Consider the following 16,550-nt stretch of genomic DNA (forward strand, 5'->3'; position numbering starts at 1 on the left):
CTTGGAAAGATGCAGCAAAAGGCAAAACCCTCTCTGACAAAGCGCAATTATTCCATTCCCTGTAAGTCCAACCAGAGATGGAGAAAATTCGCTATGTTTATCCTGTACATTTCTTATTCAATATTGTTTTAGTTTTTGTTTTGTATCATAAATGGCAGCTTAGACAGATGGCCCACAAGTAATATTTAAGGCTCCTGATGTGAATTATCATCAGAATTATAAACTTTCAGTTCTCTACTCATCAAATTCATGTGTTATTAGTTTGTAAATACTGGTTTTGTCGATAAATTTTTTTAATGCCAACCAATGTTGTTTCAGTTTTGGAAAGTTTCAAATGTAGATTCCACTATGTAATCATAGAATAAAAGTCATTATTTAGAACTAATAATAGTTCTCATATTCTCATAGACTTTCTGAGTGTCAGTCACTATGCTTTAATGATATTTCTTTTCCTTACAATACTGAATAATAATTTTGTAGTTGAGGATGTTGAGGATATTAATCAGTATTGCCCAGGGCACATCACTAGTATATAGGGTTTTATCTATTCAGATCCAGGGAGTGAGTGTTACAATATATGGCTGTATTCAGTAATGAGTTGGTTTTGTTTATTGAACAGATAGAAAGATGAGTGGAGGGTTGATGGATAGATGGATAGAGGGATGGATGAATATATAGCTTCAAACCATGGCTCTGTTTACTGCACCACATTGTTTTTCTCATAATTAGCTCTCATAATGAGCATGAGTATATTGGTGACTTGTTATCTATCTAAAAGGCTAATTGAATCATGAGAAGTACATTTTTAATCAGATTTCTAAACTGTATGAGAATCTCAGTGGGTAAACTGACACATCTATATACCTCAAACTGAAAATGTTCCTGTCAACTTATTGCTCAGTTAATTCCATCTAAAACTAAACATAAGATTCCCACTTATTTCCCAAATAAGGCATGTAACTCTTAGCGTGTATATCTTGTTTTACTCCATAGGTGGTTTTTCTTTTGATAGTATCTGGCTAAATATCATATACATATGATACATATAGTTGCTTAATATGTTTTTTAATTGATTTACTGAAAATTAGATGAATATGTAGCAAGACGTTCATCTCCAACTTATACCATTTACTCAATGTATTTATTCATTCACTTATTGAACAAATATATATTAAACATCAGGTGTATTATGTAGAATATGGTGGAGATCCAAAAGATACCATTTTTTACCCACAAAACTTAAGGGCTAGTGAGGGAACCAAACAAAAAAGTTGACAAAGAAAGAAAGCAATTAATAATTACAAATAATGCTAAGTTCCATGAAGAAAATAAACATTGTGGAATGATATATAATAAAATAAGAGTATGCTTACTCAGATAAGGCAGTTAGGGAAGGCTTTTCTGAGGATGTGTCACTGAGACTGATGGAAGTTTAGTAACCGCACCCACCTAGTTAGCAATAAAATACGGAACTAATGTCAATAGGGAAGATGTTTAATAAACTGAGAGATGGAGTTTCATAGACTTATTGATGGAGATTTTACAGGTTGTTCTTAACCAAGAGTCTGTAAGAGTCCTGCCAAAGTGCCACGTCCACATAACAAGCCAGAGACAGTGGGAGCTCTAGCCAAATGTGTTGCAAGATCATATTATGGAGAAGAATAAAAATCCTTGTAAGTATAATTTAAAATCCTTGTAAGTGTAACTGTGAATTGAGCAACTGCAGATAGATTAAAATATTTATACAACTAATATAAAAACCACATGTACATCATTATTTTGTATACCTGAAACTAATATGTTATATAGCAATTGTATCTCAATTTTAAAAAAGGAAAAAATAAAAAACCCATCTTATAAAAAGAAAAAACAAATATGATATAGCATACAGTGAGGCCTGTGCAGGAGGTATGTGAAACACAGAAGAGGAGCAGCGAAAGACGAACCCCAAAACGAAAATAAGAATAGGAGGAATTGACCTGAAAGTGATTGAGAGCCATTCCCGTAGTTTAATCTAATGAGGAGAAACTTAAATTTAATTCTAGAACATTATATTGCTTGCATTAACTTCTAGTTGCAACTTTGTGAATACACTGTCTTTGATTTACTTGGCCTCAAATGTATTCATGGGTTTGTATTTCAGGGACACAGAATTGGTGTGTTAATTAGGTTGTTTTGTTGACTTTCGGAGTCCTAAATTAACCTGTAAGGTTTTCATATAATGAAATAGTTGAAGACCTCTAGGTGAAATGGCCATGCTGATTCTAATAATCATTTCTTTTCTAGATTCTCATGGTAATAATCTAGGGAATAAAATGTTTAAAATGTGTACCATTATTGTGCAATTTTTAAAAAGTGTAGAATGTGACGCACAAACTAGAAATTCTAGTAAGTTGTAGTACAGCAAGAAGGAAGAGACGAGAGACTAACCCTCAGCTCTATCTCCTAAAAAATCAGCACAGCATCAGTTAAGATACGACTGGGGCAAAAGACTTAAAGTGACCTCTAATGAGAAAAGTGAGGACTGAGGGCAAGGGCAGGTTATGGATAGACTGAGTAGTACTAAAAATTATACCTTTCCCAACCAGAGACCAAAATATTCAATGCATCCACACAGAACAGTCTCAGGATTCTCACAAAGGAGAAATGGGGAAAAACCTGCATTGTGGGGCCCTCCATCTGATATAGCAGGATACTTTGGTGGGCATAATGCCAGGAAGCAGGACAGATACAACCATACTTTGTAAATTGTGTGGAGTTTAAGGCAAATTGGAAACTAGATATGAACCTCAACTTGTAGTTACCTATTGAACAAGATACATTCCATGTAGAAACACTCGAAACTTCTGATGCTTCTGTTCTTTTTGAAAAGCTATCATGATGACATTCATCGGACCACACTTTTCCAGTACATGGTGTCATCCGGATCAATCTTCTTTGATCACTCTTAACTGTCTGTCCCTTCGGTCTTGGTGTCCTCTCCTACAACCTCATCTCTTCTTGTTCCCCACATTCTTCTGGGTGAAGAATAGCCACATGGTTTCAACTGTTCTACATATAGAAATCTAGATGTCTTTCTGGAGCCACGGCATGTCTATGTGCACACACACACGCACACAAACACACCCCTGAATATCAATAGGTCTGAATATGAAATTCCTCCATCTCCATCCTATTCCCACTCACCTACATCTTGAATGCTACCTTTTATTCTGAATTATTCCAAATAGTATACACTTTGGCCTCTGGGCTTTGAACATATTTTTTCTCACTACTTAACTCAAAGCTTCCTCTGCCCTCTGTCCTCAGATTTTTCTCATCCCTAAGTATTTAGCTTAGGTATCACCTCCCCAAGAGACCTCCTCTTGCATCTCCTTCTGCCAAAGCAGATGTTTTGTATGCCTCCATTGGTAAGCAGACTACCTGCCATTATGCACCACTTACAATTATTATCATTGCTTTAAATGCTTTCCCCCTGCAAGAATGAGTTCCATGAGCACTGTAATGCTGTCTGGCAGTTCACAGTTGTGTCATCAGTGCCCAACATATTTCTTGTTTTGTTGAAGGTTCTCAATAAATATTTGTTGGGTGAATGAAGAAATAGAAAACAAAAGAAAATCACAATGAAACCTTCAAGAAAAATTTAGAAGATGACAGTCATAAACAAACATATCAATTATGGCAATAAATATAAATTAAAATCCTCCACAAAATGATTGACTCTTAGGTTAGACTAAAAAATAAATTCTAACTCCTGTTGTATAATCTACACCTAAAATAAGGTAACAACACAATTAAAACTAATTGATGAGCAAAAATACTTATCATGAAAAATAAAGAAAGAACGTAAAGTGATATTAGCATTAGGAAAAATAATAATTTAAGAAAAAGAGTATTAAATAGAACGGTAAAGTTTTCATAAGTTATAATCTACAATGACTATATAGCTACATTAATATTTGCATTCCAAATTAATATCAACAAAATATTTTTAAAATTTATCAGGTTACCAACCCTTTGTCGGGCCCCAACAACGGTCTTCCTGCAGGGTGCCGGGTGTTGTGAGCCAAAGGAGACCACGTTTGGTTCAGAAGCAAAGGAGAGCTTTATTCTTCGGTGAAAGAAAGGAGAGGTGCGAGCCCAAGCTCTGCAGCACACTCTCTAGCCGAAAGGCTGTGGGTGGGGCTACTTGATCGAGTTCTCTTCAGTGCGGGAGGAGGCGAAGTTCTCGCGGTCGGTCAGGTTGACACATGCTCAGAGAGCCGTGCGGTGTATCGTCTCTGCGCATGACCTTCCACCGCCATCTTGAGTTGCCGCGTCAGAGGCAGCGCTTCCGAGCTGAGGTGTCAGCGCTGCCGTTTCTCGCTAGGCGTTCTGTTCTGAAGTGCCCGGTGCGAGGCCTCTGCATGAAGCAAGCGCCCTGGGAACAAGTGAAACTAGTCGAAGCACAAAGGAAAAGAAAAAAAAGAGGTTAGACTTTATTTTATTACCCAGATTCTATTTTTATTTGCTGAGAACTGTTAATGGGCTTTGCTGGTGACAAAATCTCTCCGGGAGCCAGACCTGGAGTCTCCAATATTCTGGCCCTCATTCCTCCTTGAAATGTAAATTCCTAGGGAGATAGTGCACCTTAGGGGATGTACTTTGGACTGTAACTATTTGGTCCTCCTGAGGAGATGAAACATGAATCCTTTCAGATGAGAGCGGTTAACTAGATGAATGGTTGTAGATCTAAATCTCATACTGCTTGAAGTCTTAGAGGCCTAGGGCTTTTTACAGGACCACTGAGAAATCCTAGGAAATTTTATTTCCCAATTCCACCCCTTGTTCCTGAAAGAGTTTTAGCCCCTGGGGTATTTTACCAAGTGTATGCCACGACATCAGCTACTCTCTCTCACCAGCCAAACCAAGATTGAAATCAGCTGGCACCAAATCCTCTTGGCTTCTCTTAGGCAACATATAATCAGAGCTATAATCAACAGGACCCTTAGCAAAAGATGAGATGAACCTGGAGTGTCGGTCTCAATTGAACACTCCCAAATCTCAGATTCAGGTATCTGAGGCCCCCAAACCATTAGGGACTATCTTGGGAAGCCAGGTAGCTTCCTCCTTGTGTTTCTGTGTTAACCTCTTCTACCTGGCCCAAGGCACTGTAGGGAAGCAAAATTTGCCACCCCAAAATGTGTCTCTTTGGCGTGAGAATAATTTTAAGCTTATTATTTTTAAGAAATGGAAAACTCAGGAAGTCTTTTTACCACACTCTTAACTGTCTAAGGAATTAAGATAAAGAGCTTGAGCCAACAATAGCACTATTACCAGAGATATCTGCAAAGAATATGGACTAGGTGTGGTAAGGAGAACTCCAGATATTTGCAGGACTATCAGTCATTTGCTTTTCCATCTCCATGTGAATTGCCTTCTTCCACTTTGAAGTCCCAAACCACTACCCCCAACACTCTCATTTGTCTTTAGCTGAGGATGGTATTTAAGGTGAAAGCTTCAGCCATTTTGATGAGTTATTCCGTTTTTCTGGGTCTCTTCCATGTGTACATGTTATTAAACTTTGTTTTTCTCCTGTTAAAAAATAAGTAAAAAAAATGTATCAATAGGTGGAAACACATTTTTAGAAGAGATTGTAAGTTTGCACGCAGGTGTATATGTTATATAAATTAGGCAGGGTATATAAAACAATGTTATATATGAATATATATAATTTAGTGTAACAGAAAAACTACACTTTTTAATGCAGCCACAGTTACTTATTAAAATAATCATATTTTAAGCAACAAATATAATTTTAATACATTAAGAAGATAGATGATAAATGGTCACATTTTTAAGAAATAAAAAGGAGATTGTGATATAATAGCAAAAGTTTAAAGTAAGGTCAACTTGGAAATCAACAATCATTATTATAATTCTTGAATCAAATGATAAATTAAAATTGCAAAGTGAATATTTCAAAAATAAGGGCAATGAGGAAAGTACACATCAGAACTGTTATCTGAAAACTGGGTTTACCTCTTAGTGGGTGTCAAGCCAATAGACAACCAAGCCAAAGATCAGGAGAAGGAAGGATTTATTATTACTTGCAGCAAGTAAGGAGAACACATGGATCTTTCCCAAAGCAGTGTCTCCCTGAACAGCAAAACTGGGGAGGTTTTAACCTAAGGTTTTAAGCCCATATTCATGATGGGGCTTGAGCTGGAGAATTCAGTGTAGAATTGGGGCAAAGGTCAACAGAGTTCAAGTCTTAGTTGACTGAAGTCCAGAGGATCAGCATCATCATTTCCATCCTCCACCTGAGTGGTGCCTTTGTTCCTGCAGAACTCAAAGATATATTATTATGTATATCCCTTGAGGAAGAACTAGGACTCTGCTTTATCACTGCACTATTGTTTTTCTGTTCCTGCATTCCTCTATTCCCTTAAGATCATTAATTACTGAGACCTGTTTAAGGGCAAGCCTTGTGGCCAGGCTTAGATCACAAAAATGGCTTAGGCCAGAATTGATTCTCTTATGTTAAGAAAGCCATCCCTTGTTCTCTTTCTCTGGGGATACCCTAACCTATTGGCTTATAAAAGTAGTAAGATATAATTAAAGCTGTAAGCAGAGGCAAATTCACAGCCCAAAATGCTTTCAATGTTAGGCAAAAAATAATATAAATAAGTTAAAATTTTATTTCAAGATTTCAGATATCAAAACATGTTGATAGGAATATTAAGGAAAAAATTAATAAAGACAAAACCAGAAATAATAAAGTAAAAAATAGAATTGATAAATATATTTAAGAACTGATTTGAAAACAGCGTAGATAGAACAACTTTAAATAGGCAAAGCAAGAAAATTTAAAGAGAGAAATACAAATTCAAAAGAATTTAAGTGAGATGTAACAATCACAGCCACAGAGAGGATTAATATGCTAAGTGAAACTGTGATGGTAAATTTGAGCATGTAGATGAAAGAGAAAACCATCTGGAAAAACATGATGTGCTAAAATTTATAAAAGTAGAAAATCTGAAGAAGTTAAAACCATACAAGGCATCAAATGTATTATTTCCTTTTTCAAAGGTATGAGATAGATAATTTTACAAGTGAAATTTTTCACCTTTCTCATTTTCAAAGATGAGATTATTGCTATGCCTGTCTATAAAATGTTTCAGAACATATAACGTTTGCAAATCTTTCTAAATAAACTAAAGCTAACATATTACTATATCAAAGTCAGTATTAGCACAAAGAAAACTACCTTCTAAAATCATCCATGAATAAATAGAAATAACAAAGTAATATCAAATTAAACCTATTGCTTTTTAGAAAATTAATTCAATAAACAGAAGGTGTTAGTTTTACAACTGCAGTTCAGTACTAGGAAATATGTTAATAATATTATTTTTCAGTATATCAAAGAAGATGTAATAGGATCACCTCAATCTATGACAAAAAGGAATTTGGACTTTTTCCTAAACTTTTTTAGAAGAGCAGTTTGATGGAAAAATTATAAAAATGCATATCTATCTAAATTCAACAGTTAAAATTGTGGTGAATTTTGAAAACACTTTTCTCATTTAGAAAAGTGAGGAAAAGATGAGAATGAGGCAACTGCCACCATTATTTAAAATTCTTCTCAGTCTAGCCAAAGCAATGGCAGGTACTCACATGCAGGCGCGTGTACACACACACACACACACACACACACACACACAAACACAAACACACGCACACACAAACCTAAATAAGAAATGAACAAAACCACTCATACCAAGACACATTATTAAAGCCTAGAACACTAAAGATAAGGAGACATAATTAGACTAAAAGTAGGAGGTGGAGAGAGTTACAGATTACCTATAAAGGATTAATAATTTTAGGCTGGTATGAAGCTTCTCATGACAATGCCACCTGCTAACAGACGTTAAAACTTTTGAAGATTAGAGAAAGAATTGTTTGTTTGTTTTGTTTTGTTTTTTTGTGGTACGTGGGCCTCTCACTGTTGTGGCCTCTCCCATTGAGGAGCACAGGCTCCGGACGCGCAGGCTTAGCGGCCATGGCTCACGGGCCCAGCCGCTCCGCGGCATGTGGGATCTTCCCAGACCGGGGCACGAACCCGTGTCCTCTGCATCGGCAGGTGGACTCTCAACCACTACGCCACCAGGGAAGCCCGAGAGAATTGTTTTTAATCTTAAGTTTTCTACCCAACCAAACTGGCAACCAAGATGAAAGAAAAGTTAAATCATTTTCAGATCCATCGTGACGTCAAAATTCAATTGTATATATCCATTTAGAGAGGAAAAGCAACAAAGTAAAAAACTGGATAGAAGAGTCCCAAAAGCAATGGTGACTACACTTGTGGATCTTAATGCTCCTCCCTTGCCCTAGAGAATCTTCTCTTTTTCTCCCTTTCTGCAGTCCCAGCAAGCTGCAAACCTTCTGAAAAAAATGCCTCTGCACCTCTAGGTCTTGTGGAGGTTGGTGTCTTCAGTGGAGTCTCCTATTGTAGGGGGACCTTCAAGGTGGCTGAGGAGTAATGTGTAGAGATCATCTTCCTCCCCACAAATACATCAAAAATACATCTACATGTGGAATAACTCCTACAGAACATCTACTGAACACTGGCAGAAGACCTCAGACCTCCCAAAAGGCAAGAAAATCCCCACGTACCTGGCCGTGTGGCTGACAGGGTCTTGGTGCTCGGGCCTGGTGTCAGGCCTGAGCCTCCGAGGTGGGAAAGCCGAGTTCAGGACATTGGACCACCAGAGACCTCCCAGCCCCATGTAATATCAATCAGTGACAGTTCTCCCAGAGATCTCCATCTGAATGTTAAGACCCAGCTCCACCCAATGGCCAGCAAGCTCCAATGTTGGATGCCCCATGCCAAACAAGTAGCAAGACAGGAATACGACACCACCCATTAGCAGAGAGGCTGCCTAAAATCATACTAAGTTCACAGACAACTCAAAACACACCATCTGACCTGGCCCTGCCCACCAGAAAGACAAGATCCAGCCCCACCCACCAGAACACAGGCACCAGTCCCCTCCACCAGGAAGTCTACACAAGCCACTGAACCAACCTTACCCATGGGAGCAGACACCAAAAACAATGGGAATATGAACCTGCAGCCTGTGAAAAGGAGACCCCTAAACAAAGTAAGTTAAACAAAATGAGAAGACAGAGAAATATGCAGCAGATGAAGGAGCAAGGTAAAAACCCACCAGACCAAACAAATGAAGAGGAAGTAGGCAGTCTACCTGTAAAAGAATTCAGAATAATGATAGTAAAGATGATCCAAAATCTTGGAAATAGAATGGGGAAAATACTAGAAACATTTAACAAGGAACTAGAAGAACTAAAGAGCAAACAAACATGATGAACAACAAAATAAATGAAATTAAAAATACTCTAGAAGGAACCAGTAGCAGAATAACTGAGGCAGAAGAACAGATAAGTGACCTGGAAGATAAAATAGTGGAAATAACTACCACAGAGCAGAATAAAGAAAAAAGAATGAAGAATTGAGGGCATTCTCAGAGACGTATGGGGCAACATTTAATGCACCAACATTCGAATTATGGGGGTCCCAGAAGAAGGAGAGAAAAAGTAAGGGTCTGAGAAAATATTTGAAGAGATTATAGTCGAAAACTTCCCTAACATGGGAAAGGAAATAGTCATTCAAGTCCAAGAAGTGCAGAGAGTCCCATACAGGATAAACCCAAGGAGAAACACACCAAGACACATATTAGTCAAACTATCAAAAATTAAATAAAAAGAAAAAATATTAAAAGCTTCAAGGGAAAAGCAACAAATAACATAAAAGGGAATCCCCACAAGGTTAAGAGCTGATCTTTCAGCAGAAACAACAAGTGAGAAGGGAGTGACAAGACATATTTACAGTGATAAAAGAGAAAAACCTACAACCAAGATTACGTTACCCAGGAAGGATCTCATTCAGATTCGAAGATGAAATTAAAACTTTTACAAACAAGTAAAAGTTAACAGAATTTAGCACCACTAAACCAGCCTTAAAACAAATGCTAAAGGAAATTCTCTAGGCAGGAAACACAAGAAAAGGAAAAGACCTACAGAAACAAACCCAAAACAATTAAGAAAATGGTAATAGGAACGTACATATCGAAAATTACCTTAAGTGTAAATGGATTAAATGCTACAACCAAAGGACATAGACTGGCTGAATGGATACTAAAAAAAGACCCAGGGCTTCCCTGGTGGTGCAGTGGTTGAGAGTCCGCCTGCCAATGCAGGGCATACGGGTTCGTGCCCCGGTCCGGGAAGATCCCACATGCTGCGGAGCGACTAGGCCCGTGAGCCATGGCTGCTGAGCCTGCGTGTCCGGAGCCTGTGCTCCACAACGGGAGAGGCCACAACAGTGAGAGGCCCACGTACCACAAAAAAAAAAAAAAAGACCCATATATATGCTGTCTACAAGAGACCCACTTCAGACCTAGGGATACATACAGACTGAAAGTGAGGGGATGGAAAAAGATATTCCATGCAGATGGAAATCAAAAGAAAGCTTGAGTGGCAATTCTCATATCAGACAAAAGAGACTTTAAAATAAAGACTATTACAAGAGACAAAGAAGGACACTACATAATGATCAAGGGATCAATCCAAGAATGAGATATAACAATTGTAAATATTTATGCACCCAACATAGGAGCACCTCAATACATAAGGCAAATGCTAACAGCCAGAAAAGGGGAAGTCAACCATAGCACAATCATAGTAGGGGACTTTAACACCCCACTTTCACCAGTGGTTAGATCATCCAAAATGAGAATAATAAGGAAACACAAGCTTTAAATGACACATAAGACAAGATGGACTTAATTGATATTTAAAGTACATTCTATCCAAAAACAACAGAATATACTTTCCTCTCAAGTGCTCATGGACATTCTCCAGGATAGGTCATATCTTGGGTCACAAATCAAACCTTGGTAAATTTAAGAAAACTGAAATCGTATCAAGTATCTTTTCTGACCACAATGCTATGAGACTACATATCAGTTAGAGGAAAAATCTGTAAAAAACAGAAACACATGGAGGCTAAACAATACACTACTAAATAACCAAGAGATCACTGAAGAAATCAAAGAGGAAATCAAAAATTGCCAAGAATCAAATCACATTGAAAACACAATGACCCAAAACCTATGGGATGCAGCAAAAGCAGTTCTAAGAGGGAAGTTTAGAGCAATACAATCCTACCTCAAGAAACAAGAAACATCTCAAACAACCTAATCTTACACCTGGCCGCTGGGCCTGCGCGTCCGGAGCCTGTGCTCCACGACGGGAGAGGCCACAGCAGTGAAAGGCCCGCGTACCAAAAAAAAAAAAAAAAAAAAAAAAAAAGCTTTTGACAAAATTCAACACCCATTTATGATAAAAACTCTCCAGAAAGTAGGCATAGAGGGAACCTACCTCAACATAGTAAAGGCCATATATGACAAACCCACAGCCAACATCATTCTCAGTGGTGAAAAGCTGAAACCATTTCCTCTAAGATCAGGAACAAGACAAGGTTGTCCACTCTCACCACTATTATTCAACATAGTTTAGTAAGTTTTAGGCATGGCAATCAGAGAAGAAAAAGAAATAAAAGGAATCCGAATCAGAAAAGAAGAAGTAACACTGTCACTGTTTGCAGATGACATGATACTATATATAGAGAATCCTAAAGATGCTACCAGAAAACTACTAGAGCTAATCAATGAATCTGGTAGAGTAGCGGGATACAAAATTAATGCACAGAAGTCTCTTGCATTCCTATATGCTAATGATAAAAAACCTGAAAGAGAAATTAAGGAAACGCTCCTATTTACCATTGCAACAAAAAGAATAAAATACCTAGGAATAAACCTATGTAAGGAGACAAAAGACCTGTATGCAGAAAACTATAAGACATTGATGAAAGAAATTAAAGATGATACAAACAGATGGAGAGACATACCATGTTCTTGGATTGGAAGAATCAACATTGTGAAAATGTCTCTACTACCCAAAGCAATCTACAGATTCAATGCAATCCCTATCAAACTACCACTGGCATTTTTCACAGAACTAGAACAAAAAATTTCACAATTTATATGGAAACACAAAAGACCCCGAATAGCCAAAGCAATCTTGAGAACGAAAAACGGAGTTGGAGGAATCAGACTCCCTGACTTCAGACTATACTACAAAGCTATAGTAATCAAGACAGTATGGTACTGGCACAAAAACAGAAATATAGATCAATGGAACAGGATAGAAAGCCCAGAGATAAACCCATGCACATATGGTCACCTCATCTGATAAATGAGGCAAAAATACACAATGGAGAAAAGACAGCTTTTTCAGTAAGTGGTGCTGGGAAAACTGGACAGCTACATGTAAAAGAAGGAAATTAGGACACTTCCTAACACCGTACACAAAAATAAACTCAAAATGGATTAAGACCTAAATGTAAGGCCAGACACTATAAAACTCTTAGAGGAAGACATAGGCAGGACACTCTGTGACACCAATCACAGCAAGATCCTTTTTGACCCACCTCCTAGAGAAATTGAAATAAAAGCAAAAATAAACAAATGGGACCTAATGAAACTTAAAAGCTTTTGCACAGCAAAGGAAAACCTAAACAAGACGAATAGACAACCCTCAATATGGGAGAAAATATTTGCAAATGAAGTAACTGACAAAGGATTATTCTCCAAAATGTAGAAGCAACTCATGTAGCTCAATATCAAAAAAATAACCCAATCCAAAAATGGGCAGAAGACCTAAATAGACACTTCTCCAAAGAAGATATACAGATTGCTAACAAACACATGAACGGATGCTCAACATCAGTAATCATTAGAAAAATGAAAATCAAAACTACAATGAGGTATCAGCTCACACCAGCCAGAACGACCATCATCAAAAAAATCTACATACAATAAATGCTGGAGAGGGTGTGGAGAAAAGGGAACCCTCTTGCCCTGTTGGTGGGAATGTAAATTGTTACAGCCACTATGGAGAACAGTATGGCGGTTCCTTAAAACACTAAAAATAGAACTACCATATGACTCAGCAATCCCACTACTGGGCATATGCCCTGAGAAAACCATAATTCCAAAAGCGTCACATACCACAATGGTCATTGCAGCTCTGTCTACAATAGCCAGGTCATGGAAGCAACCTAAGTGTCCATAAACAGATGAATGGATAAAAGAAGATGTGGCACATAAATACAATGGACCATTACTCAGCCATAAAAAGAAATGAAATTGAGTTATTTATAGTGAGGTGGACGGACCACCTCACTCTGTATATCTGTCATACAGAGTGAAGTATGTCAGAAAGAGAAAAACAAATACCGTATGCTAACACATATTTATGGAATCTAAAACAAGAAAAGGTTCTAATGAACCTAGTGGCAGGACAGGAATAAAGATGCAGATGTAGAAAATGGGCTTGACACGGGGCGGGGAAGGGTAAGCTGGGACTAAGTGAGAGTAGCATTGTCATATATACACTACCAAATGTAAAATAGGCAGCTAGTGGGAAGCAGCCGCATAGCACAGGGAGATCAGCTCGGTGCTTTGTGACCACCTAGATGGGTGGGATAGGGAGGTTAGGAGGGAGACACAAGAGGGAGGAGATATGGGGATATATGTATATGTGTAGCTGATTCACTTTGTTATACAGCAGCAACTAACACAACATTGTAAAGCAATTATAGTCCAATTAAGATGTTTTAAAAAAAACTATATTACAAAAACAAAACAAACTGTACAAGAAAGAATGGAACTAACTTCCATACTAGGTCTAGAAAACAACTAATCCATATATAGTAAGGTTATAAGAGTTCAAGAATAATGATTTTGAAAAGAATAATAGATTGATTAGGGAACTGGATGGTATTAGACATATTCAGTTAGAAACTCTGGTAAAACATATTAAAAAATGGAATGAAATGCTCCAAATATGAAGCAAAGTAAAAAAGATTTGAGTTTGAACAGTTGGAATAATGTGAGAAAAGAAAAGACTATCAAGCCTGACTCTAGGAACATTCTATTTTGAGTGTTAGCGCTGTATCATCAACCCATAAGAAAGGAAATGCAGCAGAAGCACACATGTAAACAATATTTACAAAACCATGTGATGTCAATGCTGATTAGCAACTTTTGGTATTGATCTATAGAGAAGGTTAAGGAATTTAATTATGGTTGTAAAATAGAATGCAGATATTATTGATTTTGGCAACAGATAAGGGTAAAGTTGATAAAATGTTAGAGACAGAAGAGGAAAAGAAAACTGGGAGAATATAGTGTGCTAATATTCCCTTTTTTTCAAAATGTGGAGGTAATAATTACAGTCTGAAATTGATGAAATAATATGTTATATAAAATATGTATTTGTTATATATGTATTATTTATATAGTATATAATAAATATTTAATTATATTGTTTAAAATTTTTAACTGCCACAAAAATTTAAAATGGAAACTCAGGGTGTGGTGGATAAGTGATATAAGTGAGCTAAATCTTCATTCATCATGTTCAGAAGAACTAGCTAATATCTCAATTTAATAAATCAAGAACTGGTAATTAAAGCTTATTATTTAGAGCCATGAAAGATTCTACATGTAACTGGTTAAAACTGTCTTGAGCAGTAGAACTAAGGATACAGAAAAGCAGATGAGGAGGCTTGCTTACCATTAAATAGCCTTCTGTACTATTTTTAAAAGTATATTCATGTGTTATTCTGATAATTTTTTTAGAGATTCCTGGATCAGATAGATATTAAGTGAAAATTGCAGTGCATAGATACACACTAGTATTGTAGCCAGGTTGGAAGGGACTGAGTATACGGAGCCCCTTGTAAAATGATGCCTTATAACTGTGTGTTGCCACACATGTGTCTCCTCCAGCATTCACAAGGTTCATGTGAATAAAGAGTTAAAAATGATCTTATAGCCACAGGTTATCAATCACTAGGGAAATCGTAGACTAGGAACTTAACAACACTCTAAGGTCATCGTTCAAGCAAACAGTGCAGTAGGCACTTGTGTAATGCTATTATTCAATTGTTTTGTTGGAACTAAAATGTGACAAAAATAAGGGAAGCTGGAGAAACAAGTGCAGAATAAAGAAAGTTAATAATTGGTTGAAAACTGCAGTATAAGGCGGTAGGGGGGAAAAATCCAACAACCCCTAAAAACTTATTTTCTTTTCTTGCTTAAGAACAGGTCATGTCAGATAAACAAAGGCTCAAATCAATGCCCATATGACCGACTCACAGAAGGAATGAACATGAATTACAGTCTCTCATCTCCAGCTTTTAGTGACACCTCCATATGGTTTATCCTTCAGTGAGACCATGGAGTTCTGTTAATGAGCTTGCAAGAGTTGGCTGGTTAGTTGGCAAGAGTTACCTGCCATTAGCTATTTAGAGTTTTGTAAATCAAATTACAGTTTCTGAGAGACCCCTCCCCCTTCACCCTAAAACGTGAGTGAGTCATTCTCTCATTAGTGGCTTGCTTTCAGCAATTCGTAATTACAGATTGTGTCTCTGTTAATCGCTTGACAAATGATACTTCTCTGCCAACAGGTTTACTGAACTTAGTTTATTTTGAAATCATGTCAAATGAATCTGATGTAAAAGTTTGATTTTGATTGCTTACTTCAGTCCTCCAGATATGCAACCTGAATTTTAACTTTTCTTTCCCTCTCCAAAGGAAACCAGTGTAACTTGCATTTCACAAATAATTTCACTCTAGGAATATAGTCTTTGAGGTATGCTTAGATGCACATTACTATACGCTAGTACATATCAGTGTTTTCTGGCTAAGAGAGCGTTTGACAAGATTCTGTCCATAAATTGCTTTAATGTGCTTTCAGTTTCATAATTCACATCTCTTTCTCAAATCTTGTGCCCCCCCGCTACACCCAAGAGCTGGGGGACGGGTGGGTAGTGGAGTAAAGAATATAGCGTGCTACAAAAAATGTCTTTTAGTAAGCCTGGCAGCACCCTCAATTTTTCCAGGCAGGCCTTCATTTCAAACAAAAGACCAGAAATTATGACTGTCTGAAAATCTAAGAACAAGAGCAATAGAATGTATGCCCCAGCTTTATAAATAAGAAAAGCACTATATAGTACATAAGCAACTGCACTCACAAAGCTCTGGACTCTTTGATGTATTGGAGTCTATGTGACATCATATGATTTCAACACCTAATTTGCGTCCTTACCCCACCCATATATGGTAGCTGCTTGGATGCTGAAACAGTGAGTCTAAATTAAGCACATGCACTAACTTTGCAAAGAAACTACCAAGGTTCTAGTGTGTACTTTAGCAGACAAATAGATATACACTTAATCCCTTTAGTCTTAGTCCAGGTTGTGAGTTTTAGAAGCTCCCCTTTCCCCCCTGCTTTTTATTCCATTTGTATTGTTTATCTCAGCGCATTAAGGCCCCCATCCTTCCAATGACAACATCCCATGGGGCATTATCATTGTGAAGAAGAAAGTAAATGACTGCCTTTTGTTCTGGAGCATC

At 37.3% G+C, this 16,550-nt stretch overlaps 1 long non-coding RNA gene across 1 annotated transcript in view; it reads left to right on the top strand.

Annotated features, from left to right (window-relative positions):
- The first annotated feature begins 4,322 nt into the window (after window positions 1-4,322).
- The window catches only part of LOC141277842 (uncharacterized), a 241,120-nt gene continuing 228,892 nt past the window's right edge, over window positions 4,323-16,550 (top strand). Inside the window, exon 1 of the long non-coding RNA XR_012329702.1 lies at window positions 4,323-4,470. This is a non-coding gene — a long non-coding RNA (uncharacterized lncRNA). The remainder of the gene's footprint in view (window positions 4,471-16,550) is intronic.

Source organism: Tursiops truncatus, chromosome 2 (assembly GCF_011762595.2).
Source record: "Tursiops truncatus isolate mTurTru1 chromosome 2, mTurTru1.mat.Y, whole genome shotgun sequence".
In the NCBI taxonomy this organism is placed as follows: Eukaryota; Metazoa; Chordata; class Mammalia; order Artiodactyla; family Delphinidae; genus Tursiops; species Tursiops truncatus.